Source organism: Podarcis pityusensis, assembly GCF_964106645.2.
Source record: "Podarcis pityusensis genome assembly, chromosome: 10".
Lineage (NCBI taxonomy): Eukaryota > Metazoa > Chordata > Lepidosauria > Squamata > Lacertidae > Podarcis > Podarcis pityusensis.
In genome coordinates this window covers 36,943,951-36,956,359 of record NC_138035.1, presented here as the reverse complement: position 1 = coordinate 36,956,359, position 12,409 = coordinate 36,943,951, and the positions used below count along the sequence as shown (strand labels likewise).

The 12,409-nt window shown below is 41.3% G+C and overlaps 1 protein-coding gene across 5 annotated transcripts in view; it reads left to right on the top strand.

The window, feature by feature from the left end:
- LOC308486156 (uncharacterized protein) overlaps positions 1–12,409 on the top strand; it is an 87,437-nt gene that overhangs the window by 11,721 nt on the left and 63,307 nt on the right. The window contains exon 1 of one of the 5 annotated variants that reach the window (XR_013990967.1): positions 9,475–9,560. The exons of the other annotated variants lie outside the window; for them this stretch is intronic. The gene's annotated coding sequence lies outside the window, so the exon portion shown is untranslated. Of the gene's footprint in view, positions 1–9,474; positions 9,561–12,409 lie in introns of those variants that run through there. 5 annotated transcript variants of the gene reach the window in all.

The following is a 12,409-nucleotide window of genomic DNA, read 5'->3' as shown; positions in this document are numbered from 1 at the left end:
ACGTAAGAGGTGGAGTAAGGCTAGAATCTTAAACTGGTGTACAGGGGGCGGAGACTCAGATGGAGCTTCGCCGATCTAACCCCTAGACGTAGAGCTGGGGCGCTGCGGCTTGAAAATGGAAACTGTACTTCAATAAAGACTTTTGTACATTACTGCCGGCTAGCGTTGGTCCTCTGTGAGCTGGGACCTGGAGCCAGCTCTGACACATATGCTTCAGGTTACATATGCTTCATGTTATCAGAAAAGTTGGTGCTTTGCTGTTACTTGTTGTGGGGGTATTTGCCCATGTTTCTGCTTATCTCATTATATGTTACAGTGCTTGCTGTATGAGCTGTCATTTACTGGGGTTTATGAAATAGAGAATGGGCTTCCAACTCATGGAATTGCTATAAATTTGTTACCATGTTTAAAATAAGTTATCCTTTGGAAGAGCATGAAAAAAAAAATGATAATCCATTTCCTTGAAAGCGCCCTTTCTTAACTGAATGTATTAGCATAGGTAATTCCAGTGAGAGCTTTCAGATAATTTTCTTTTAATTTTTCATGAAATTACTTTTGAGCTTATTTACTACGGTGCAGCTACAAATAACTTCATTAAATAGATGTTCTGCCACTAAAGCAAGCTGTTACTTGCAATTGTATGTGAAATGTAAATAACCTTAAGGCATCATACTTGAAGGAGAAATTCCAGTCACTTAGCATACATAGTATATTAACATTGCTAACATACAATGAAAATATTTGATGCACTATGTACAAGATGCTTGCCCATCTGGGTTCATCGAGGATCAGGGCGAAAGAAGAATTCAACAATTGCATTGGATAAGTATATATATTTATAAAATCCTGTAAGAATTACGTGGACTTATTTTAATGAAAATAAGTATATTGATTTGACACTTAAGGATTCTGTAAAGACGCAATCAATATTTTCTGAAATTATAGCATTTCTAAGTTTCGTTTTGAGGGCTGAGCTGGGCAACAATGATTTGTGCACAGATCTCATATCTCTGAGTAATAACAGCAGTGAAGCGAGCAGAACAGAACTGGAGCCCTGGGGGAGAGAAGGATCAATTCAACTCACATCATTCCCCCAATGAGAATCACCCCCCTGAAGCTGCTGCTTGCTTCCTTTGTGGAAAACTTGTGTTTACAAAGCCTATACCTATAATTTTTCTCTAATACAGGATTTCCCAAACTTGGGTCTGTTTTTGGACTATGACTCCCATCATCCCTAACTAGCAGGACCAGTGGTCAAGGATGATGGGAATTGTAGTCCAAAAACAGCTGGAGACCCACATTTGGGAAACCAAATAGAAGCATTGGTAAAGGAGTAGGGTGGGGGTCACAGGCAAAAAAAAAAAAAAAAAAAAAAGGCATAGAGGAAAGGAAACACACACACACACATCCCCTGATAAATGTCAGTTCTTCTCCAGCTGCCATTTCCCCAAATTTAAAGACATGGAGATCTGATCAGCAGAATGAACAGAGAGGCGCCTAGGATGCAGCTTGGCCAACTTTTTGGAATCACTGAAGTAATTCACTTCAGTGAATTCCTCTCCACGCAAGGCAATTTGAAGAAAGCGAAGTAATGCACCTTACCATAAAAGGAGTGCCGCTTCCGGAAGACCATTTGATGAAGTCATACCATTTAAAGGAGGGGCATAAAACTACTAAGTTAACTCCAAGTTTAATATTGTCCCAGTACACTTCCATGGTAAGTCCTGTTTCTTGGCTGTACGGCTTTAGTCTTCAGGTAGGGGCTGATAGGACTGGAATGCTACCTCATGAAAAAAGCTTCCCATGTTTAGACAGTGCACACTAAACCTGTAAAGCTCATTCTTTCCATTAAATAATTATGGGCACCTTAGTTTGTTAAGAGTTGCTGAGAATTGTAACTGTGAGAGGTTAACTACAGCACCCATGACTGTTTGAGAGAAATAATGTGTGTTAACTGTGCTTTAAGCCATGCTTCTCTCTGATATGATTGTTTTCTCAGCTAGAACTTTCCCCCCTGATACCTAATTTTCAATTTTAAGGGTTTGGGAGCCAGGTTAAGGGAGCTAGATGAAGACGCTGCTGATCATTTCAGCCCCAAGTGAAATCTAAAGCAGTCTAGACGCAGGTTTATCACCTTAGGGAGAACTAGGTCAAATAGCTTTCCCCCGCAAAGTGATATAATTGCATCACATACTGCATCACTAAGTCATCTGTATCAATCTGCCAAATGGTAAGCAGGATTTCCAAAGCATCAGATGCAAATGTTTGGTAAAATAATTGTATAGATTCAGGTATGAGGAGTTTTCTTCTAATTTTGAATTTCTATGTAGTATTTGAGGTAGTTGAACTAAAAAAAACCTCAACCATTGACTTCACCCAGCAGATAAATTATATTCAGTTAAAATAACAATGCACTGAAAAAGAAAAGGATTCCACTAAGTGATAGTAATGATGATTCAGCTTACTATTTGCATTTTGAAAAAAGCCATTTAACACTTCTACCTGACCAAATAAGTGAACACTAAGATCAGTTTCCTTTTTAAAATTTATTTTCTGTATAGATAGAGATGCTTAATTTGCATGCATTTTACTCCGTGAATGTTGTGTTAATGTGAATGAAATACATTTACAATGTGTAAATAGTTGACTCAAAGCACCAGTTCAGTTCGCATGAATAGGCCTTTTAAGCTTCTTTGCCCTTTCTGCCCTGTGGTTGAATAGATAAATAAAGAAAAGGCGCCCTTATTATTTTTTGCGGAGTCTTAATTTAAAGATCTCTGCTAAATCAACTAAACTCAGCCTTCACATTTTTACCCTATCACTTACTGCTGCTTAAGTTGCTTGGCACAAATTCTATAAATAACTTGCTGAAAGAGCTCTATTTTCAGGGTGTGTTAAAACTAGACTCTCTGTTATGTCCCAACAACAGCAGGGTCTTTCCCAGACATACAACATGAAGTCTTGAAGCTGATGTGATAAAGCTTCCTGATTGGTATAATTAGATGGATGGAGCTTTTATCCTTTGACTTTTTTTCCTTCAGTAGCGTAAATCCCAGAGAATGGGAGGATAATCTGTGAAGAATTCCCACAGGAGTAAAAAGAATTTTCAGAACCTACCATTTTAATATTCTATCTAGATAAACTAGACTAATTATTTAGAACCAGCTCATTTGCTGTAAGGTGGAATCCGCTGACAAAAGCTTCTGTTTCGTGAAAGGCAAAAATGCTCTTGTCATAAAAAATAAAACTATATCCTTAGCAAACAACCACATACCTTATATAGCAAAGCATATATAGTTATTTTCATGTAGAGAGTTAGGCCAATTTTTCAGGTTGTATTTTGTAGCATATCTTATTATCATGGACAAAATATACAAATATTAAAATGATTGACACTGAATTGGCAGGACGGGATGAAATTACTTTAGTGTTCATATTGGGCTTCCACAATGGCTTCCACAATCCAGGAAGCTGAAGATATCTTATTTAACAGCACAATTCTACACTTGTTTACTCAGAAGTTTGGCTTGACATGATATGTGAACCATCCCATTGAGTTCGGTGGGGCTAGCTTCCAGGTACTGTAGATGCTTACAAAATCCACATTTTCTCTAATTGCTTTGTCCCCTAGCAGTCCATACTCAAGCGGCTTGCTTTCGGGCATGTTTTCAAACCCAGAGTTTCTATGTCCATACCTGGTGGGTGTCTCCTTTTTTCACGCATCACTGTTTCCTGCTATGCCTGTCTCTAAGTCTACCTCTTTACAAACCACTCATTCCACAACCAACTGAGCAATGCCAGCAACTAGGAACAAAGGGAGGCTTGGGAGGGAGTGAATTTGAACCATCCACACTGGAAGAGCTGGGGCAAGGAGCCCGCAAATTGTTGAGTAATAATTTACTCTCCTATACTGTTGCTCTTCTATATGTACTGCTATTCAAAACGTAGGGAATCTCCAGATCTGGGGAAGAGAAAGTGTGGGACAATGTTGGTTGGAAGATAACACCCCATGGACAAAGATGAAGTAAAAGAAGCACGAGGGGTTCACAATCTCTATTAAGCTGATGTATGACTTAGGTTCATGGTTTTAATAGTTATAATAGTTCATTTTGGACACCTGCTTTGTTTAATTTGTCAGGGAGAGTCTCAGAATTTTAAACTGTTGCTTTTGACATTCTAACCTAGGGGATTTCAATCAGTGTTGAAATCTGAGACAGTTACTCTTTCAGCTTCTGTTATATTGGCGTAGATGAGGTCTGCTTAGCGCTATCACCTTATAGGAAGTTTCCTTACAGCATATAGACTGCTGACAATGGACTGCTATTTATTGTGAAGGGCATTTTAAATTACATTGCTCTCTCTTCTAATTTGCACAAAATATTACAACCTCAAACCAGGTTGAGAATTCTGGATTTGGAAAAGGTATGAGGAGCATGATGTGCAATACAAGAACACAACTGAGGAAACAGGGATCAACCTTCTAATGTATTTATAGTTCATGGATGAACAACTTCCTTCAGTTAATTCTTTTTCCTCAACTTCCACCGATTTAACTTTGAGGAACTGGATATGAGCATTTGGAACCCTGGCCACTTGCCAGAAGCATGCTCCAGCCGCCTCTCAAGTGTCCCTTATTATTAGGGAAACAAAAGGGGGAAATCCCAGAGGTGGTTGTGCAAATGTTTTGAATAAAAATCTCTCTTTAAATGCTCAACACATTTGGAGTCATTTCAGGTTCCTCCTCAGGGAATTTTAAGACTGCTACAAGGGGATACCATTTCCACTCTTCTTGAATGCAAGAGCACCAAGGAGGCTGAGAGAAGAAAAGGAAATATTATATCTCCACAGAGCACTTTTAAAGCAAGTCTAAAAGCAGATACATACTGTACTGGATTTAATATTGCAGAAGGGCAAATCCAGACGTGGAAGTAAATTCTTTGTCTGCTTATTAACAGCTGTTAATAATGATGTTGTTTATTTGATCCACTTGCATTTTTTAAAAATAATTTGTTTACCTCACCCTCATTTGAGATAATGTTGCCTTAAAAATGTAGGAGTAGGACTATTTACATTAGCACCAGTGATGTTTACTTTCTATTATGCTAATATTTCCTATAACTGTCATATAGATAAAATATAGGCACACTGTAGATCGAGGTGGGATGAAATTTTTCAGCTGAAGGACTGTGTTCTACATACCAAAAGTATGCATGGCCAAAGTAAGAGAGCCCCCACACATATTCACCATGCCACACACAGGCATACAGTCATACCTTGGGTTGAATACGCTTCAAGTTGAGCGCATTCGAGTTGCGCTCCGTGGCAACCCGGAAGTAACGGAGAGCGTTACTTCCGGGTTTCACCGCTTGTGCATGCGCAGGCGCTCAAAATGATGTCACGCGCATGCGCAGAAGCGGCAAAAAGCAACGCATGCGTGTGCAAACGTGCTGTCACTAGTTACGTTTGCTTCTAGATGCGAACGGGGCTCCGGAACGGATCCCATTCATATCTAGAGGTACCACTGTACATACATACTGTACATACATACACTATATCTATCTATCATCTATCTATCTATCTATCATCTATCTATCTATCTATCTATCTATCTATCTATCTATCCCCTTCATTCATAATGTGTTAATGGTTTTCAAAAAAAGTGAACATGAAGCCTAGATTAGGATCCTGATAGGGGTGTAGAGGAAGAACCCCTTCTCCCCCCCCCCCATGTTTTCCCAGTCTAAATATGGCCTCTTGCACTTGCCATTTGCATTGGAAAGAAAACATGCATTTGCCAATGGAAGCTTGCTTTCCAATGCAAATGACATGCACCAATGGGAGCTTTCTTTCCAATGCATATAGCAGATGATTAATATTTGGGACAATAATAGGACACAACGAGTTGAAGTCCTCTAGTCCTTGCCAAAATCCCAATCTGGATTGGGGCCCCCTTTGCCTGATATTTACCCGTTCACATAATTACTCACTGTGTGAACGGTGTCACATCTATTTTGGCCCTGAGATGCATGTGAAGAAAACAAGTAGTGTTGCTTAAATTAAAAGCTATTTGCCTTTTTTTAACAACAGCAAAATGGGACAAAGTATAGTTTATTTTTCTTTATTTAATTTAATAAAATGTATATACTGCTTAATTTAAAAAGCTTCTTTATAAAATATAAAATAGACATTAAATCTACTGATAAAATCAGTTGTTAAAACAAGTTTGCTTCAATTATATTAGATCATTACATAAAGCCATAGAAAGAAGCAGCACCACTATCTCATTATACCTCACAATTGCAGTATAAGTATGCAGTTTAAACGGCTTCCAATTAAAATTACACTAAATCCCTTCTGACCCCATTCTTTTCATTCCTCTGAAAATGGAATGTTTCTGAAGCAGTAATGGCTGCAGACACTGCCGAATGTATTTACCTTCCCAGGGCATTGCTTTCAATATGTATTAAATATTTTGCAAGTTACTAGGCATCTCCATTTGCTTAAGGAATCTATAGAATGTTTGTTATAGCAGAGCTAGGCAGTTGTGCCTTTTTTGTTTTAGATCTAAGGGCTGTATAAAAAATATGTATAATGAACTGCATAATTGTAGTCAAATTTGTATTTTGTTTGATAGCATCTTGAGGATGTTGGCCTTTGCTTCTTGCAGATGTCATGACAGTCCAGAAACATATTGAATGTAGGATTTGTTTTACATGCACTTTCTCTGCTTCCTCATTGTTAGCTCGCTTGCGTACCTCTACAACCTTGAGAGCTGGAAACTTTCCCCCCACAAATAGAATTGTCCAGACTGTGCAAAGAAGCACGGAAAAGTGCACCGAGGTAGCAGATATAATTCAAGGACTCTATGCTGTCCTTTCCAGTATTGCAGTCAGTGCTGGATTTACGTAAAAGCTAAACTAGCTATAGCTTAGGGCCCCACCCTCTTGGGGGCCCCCAAAAAAATTTAAAGGGAAAAAAAACTGGATGTACATTTCCAAACTATAAGATAAAAAACAAATAAAATAAAACCTACATACAGCAACAGTGTTTTGTGTTGTGTAGGCTCCTATTTGTTATGTGCAAATGGCTTTAGATACCTACTAGGTCCATAAATTACCATACAGCATATATTCAACACAAAAAAACCAGCAACAGTTTGTTGTTGTTGTTGTTTTTTAAATGTATTTTTATTAAAGATTTTCTTGATTTACAAAGGTATGTGCAATGTCTCTCTCTCATATATTTTTCCCAATGTAACATTTATTTTTATTTTTTTACAAATCAGTTTCATTTGTTGAGACATTAGGAAGAATAGGGGGAAAGAGGTGGGGGGAAGATGAGTGGGGGTGGGGTCGGGTGGTGATGTTTCTATTTTACTTAATATATGTGGGGTTTTGTGTCATTGTTGCTTGTGCAGGTTCTCTGCTGTTCACTTGTGTTCCTTTGGTGGTGAGAGAGGTTGGGGTTGGCCTAGGGTGTGGTTGTTTGTTGGTTGGTTGGTTGGTTGGTTGGTTGGTTGGTTGTGGTGATCTTTGTTTTCATGTGTGAGTGGGGTGGGTGGGTGGGTGGGTGTTTTGGATCAGATTAGCCATATTGATTTGTATGCTGTTGGTGGATTTTTGTCATTGTCTTGTTGGGCTGTGTATGTGATAAAGGGAAGCCATACTGGGGTGAAGGCGTCTTCGTGACAATTTGTTGTTGACAAGGACAGCTGTACATATAAAGAGCCCCGTTACCTTCAGTAGCTTAGGGCCTCATCAAACCTAAATCCAGCCCTGATTGCAATGTTGTTTTTCACTCTCCAGTTGTGAGCATTAGACAGAGACTGCACACAGGAGGCTTCCTTATGTCATTGGTCTGTCTAGTTCAATACTGTCCGCTCAGTGGCGTAGCGTGGGGGGTGCAGGGGGGGCTGGCCGCACCGGGCGCAACATCGGGGGGGGCGCGCTCGCACTCGCAGCTCTCTGCCCCTACCTGGCTCACTCACTCTCTCTCACTGCAGTGCTGGCTGTGCGAATCCGATCCGAGCCGCTGGGTCGCCGCCCACTGTGGAGAGGGTGGGTGCCAGGCGTGCGGTGCAGAGAGAGAGTGAGGGACTATCTGGGGGAGGGACAGTGCAGCGGCCGCCCAGCGCAGCGCTGAGCGCGGGAGAGAACCACACCAGACCAGACCAGGCAGCAGCAAGAAGCTGGCAGCGGCGGCAGGTTAGGGGTTAGGGGGCGCAAATTACTTGCCTTGCCCCGCGTGCTGACAACCCACACTACGCCGCTGTGTCCGCTACAGTGACTGGCAGTGGTTATCATGGGTTTCAGACAGGGGACGTTCCTAGTCTGACGTGGAGATTCCAGGACCAATCCAGGCACCTCCTGCCTGAGAAGCAGATGCTCTCCCGCTGAGCTACATGTGTTGGGTGCTTCAGGTGGTAAATGCTGTAGGATGGACAGTGGTGGTGAGGAGTGGGAGGACAGAGCTGTGTGTGATGCTCGGAGCTGTATGTGCCCTGCACCCTGGTCTGCTGCTCACAGTTGTGGTGGAGGACACTGTCTCATTACCTGTGATGAAGCAAGATTCTATTGCCATTCCAATCATCTTCTCTAGTTGTGATGGGGTGGTGGGCAGCTTGACCTTTTCCACAAAAATCAATGTATATTGGGCCAGCCTTTTGACTGGCAGATAGGAAAGATAAGAAAGAACTGGAGACATTAAAAGTATCTTGTAATCTTGTCTGGATTTGTTTATTTTCAAAGGTATAGGATACAAAGACCAGTACCCAGGTACTCACTGGTAGAAAGTCAGATTGTGCTGACTGGCCCTGCCATGGCTATTGCACTTGCTGTTGCTCTCCACCACTTCATAGAATCATAGAGGTGGAAGGGACCCAAGGGTCATGTAGTCCAACCCACTGCAATGCAGGAATCTCAGCTAAAGTATCCATGACAGACGCAAGGAAGGTAATTTCTGTAAAGGAGAGCCCACTGATTGAATTCATTGTTCTCAAATATACATAGTACATACATGGTTGCAGGGCAGAGCTGGTGGAGGGATGCTGATATGGAGCAGAATGCTTAAATAGGGCCCCAGTCAATGTGTAATCTAACATAAGCTTTTATGGAAGAAGACAGAACAGCATGCTCCCTCTGTAGCTGTCAATAACCTTGCCAGGGAATTTCTGGATGCTGTTGTGGAAAATAATCCTGTATTTTGGGTTGCCTTTGATGACAGATTCATCTCGAGCAGACCATGACAGACTACCTCCTTGCTGAGGTGGATTGCAGACAGCACAATAAACTACCCCAACATCTGTACTGGCTCCGTCCCTAAAGTCTTTCGGAGTGTGAGCGTTGGTCTAAAAAACACTTGGCAGCTTCGATTCTAAATGCCCCAGAGCCCACCTTGTCTCAACAACTCACAACCAGTTACTATTTACCAAGAACACTTTCTTGACTACCATGCAATCCAGCACAAGTATATGCAGGGAGCTGTTGTCAGTGGCTTCCCCACAACCAGATCTCTCCTCTGAAGAACTTCCCTCCTTGAGGAAAAGCATTCAGATTCAGCAGGTTTAAAGCAACATTAATTTAACTGAGTATTTTGTTTTTAATGGATGTGTGGTTTGGTTTTTATTTTTAAACTGTAATCTACCCCAAGACTATGCAAAGGCGTGAGAGGGAGATATTGAACTAAGCAAATAACACACAGTAAGACTCAGTATATTGACCTTTTAAAAAATATCATCAGTATGTTTGACCATTTTTATCAACTATTTGCTAACATAGAAAAGTTCTCCTTTAAACAGCAGTCATTATGACGGGTCTCCAAGCATGGCGGGTGGAGAGTTGAATTCTTGTCTTTGTTTTATTATTTTTTTGTTTCTCCCTTCTGAAGCTCTGTGGCAGGGAAACTGCGTAGTTCTAGCAGAGAATGGATACTTGCATACGTACTTTGGGAAAGAGATTTGTGTTTGGTCAATGAAAGAGAAAACAAGCTAGGAGGTGATAAAAATGTCAAGGTCATAATGTTCATGGAAGCTTTTTGACCAGCCAGGAATTTTTATTAATTCTTTAAATGCAAATACCTAGGCACTGTGGACATGTTCCATACCTCCTGCAGAGCACTAGGTGGAAAATTACAATTAGCCTCCCAGAACGAAAATATAGTCCCGAGCACAAGAAGCCAAATTCTCCTTGTACAGAGATGCAAATTTATCCCCAGAGTCCCTCAGAATGTTCACTATTAGGATCGTATCAGGTTACAATGGTGTTTTGGCCCAAGACCAGGACTTGTTTGGCTTCAGGGATGCTGTAGAAATGTTTCCAGTTCCTGGGTGACAAATATCCATATTGAATATTAGGTACGGGTTCCATCCAGTGGTGGATTTGTGCTAAGTGGAAGCACTTCTGTGGCTAGTGCAAGGTGAGGCACCTCATTTTTATCATTCCTGCCCTACTACTTGTAGCCCTTTGGGGTCTGTGCCATATACTACACTGTTCCAGAGGGTTCATGAACCCTTAGGAGAAATTTTAGGGGCTTTGGGGGCATGGAAATGTTGCATTAGGTAGGAGGCATCAGTGAAAAATCTGATGTCCTACCTCGTCCAAGGGGATGCACTTCAACAAGTGCAAAGCCACTGCTGTGAATACAGCCCTGTGTGTCTGATTCAAGTACATTCTGCGTTCCTGTGAATACCATCAAAGTCTGTGAGATACCTTACCAGTTGACAGGGCCAGCAACCCACTAAGGGTGCATTCCTATTTCAAAGGAATTACTGTAGTTCCATTGAGCTCAGTGGGACTTACTTTTGAGTAGACATGCATAAGATTGTGCTGTCAGAGAGAGTTTATAAAGCCTAAATCATGCTACATTTTCTATTCCCTTCCCCCATTTTATTTTTTGCTCCACATACTCAGTGGATATAGTTTATTAGATGTGTTCACCTGGGAATTTTGGTGTTGCCCTGAAGAGCAAATTAAGATGAGGAGGCAGTAAGAAAACAGGTAGCCTCAGGATTCTGCTGCCTTGCCTGACAGCATCTGAGGAAAGAGCATTGAAACTAGGCCACCCATTTGCTGGTTCTAGACTTGCTTCAGGTCCCTCTTTGGTTAGCTTGGCTTGTTTTAGTTTGGTTGCCAGGTCCACTCTCTCACCTCCGTCGTTAGTTTTTTCCTCCCTTCCAATCCAGGTGTGGTCAACTGACCACTCATAAGAATGGAGGTTTCTTGGATTATTTGCTTCATTAGCCTTTAGCTAATGGGGCCTCCTGCTGTTGCCGCGCCGCCAGAGCACGATTTCTGTTCTCATCCTGAAGCAAAGTTCTTAACCTGAAGCACTATTTCTGGGTTAGCGGTGTCTGTAACCTGAAGCGTATGTAACCCGAGGTACCACTGTAATTGTTTCTTTGTCTACAGTTGGGGAAATAATTTCCTTGGCACTAATGTTCTCCTTCTAGGAGTGATATAATAATTATCTAGTTCATTTCCCAGAGCAGAAAAAAAGTTATTTATCCTCAGTGTCCCTTTATGGTGTTTACACAAGAGGTATTCTTGTGAAAAATCAACTTCAGGTCAGTGTTTGGTTTCAACACCAGTAACCACCTGAGTACGAATCACAGCTAGTGCTAGCAGAATCTATTGTCTGTAGGAAACTGCACAAGCAAAATACCGGTACATTCAAATATTTGTTGACTTGATCAAATGGAGAGAGCTTTTCTTTTGAACAGGAAAGACACAAAATAGGACATGGGAAGCACGTAGGCAAGAGTCCACTATCAATTGAGTCTTACCGTGATTCCCTAGCCAGTGAGTTAAATTGGAGTTTAAAGACCCTCAACAATAATCTTACTACAACATAAAAATTGCATACAAGTAATAATAATACGATACTATTTAATACATATTTAATACAAAGCATACAAAGCAAATGTTTACGGTGAAATCAGATACTCAAACATGGAACTCAACTTGGTATTAATAGTCTTCTGGATTACTCTATGCCTGCACATGTAGTGTCAACTAGCAGATTGTTTGGTGGGGCTGCACCACTCACTTGACCTCCCTCTGGCTGAGTTGCTACTGCATACCAACGGGGACAAGTTGGAAGTGAGGCCCGCACGGTGCAAACATGCTGGCAGAGCCAATCTGGTCTCCTGCCAGTGCTTGCACCACACCAACTGCTGAACTGCCTTGCTCCTGGAGGTGGGTCAGGTGACCAGCATGGCCCCACCACACCTTCTGCGACTGGTAGTATCTATACAATATGTGTGTGTTATTGTTTTTGTGTGTGTACAGAAAGATATAGGTGCATATCAGTTCTTACAAATCCTTCACTTCAAAAAAAAATGCATTATTGGTGTTTTTTCTTCAGTACCAGTGGGTATACTGAGACCACTGGCGGAGGAAGAGGAGTGCGGGGG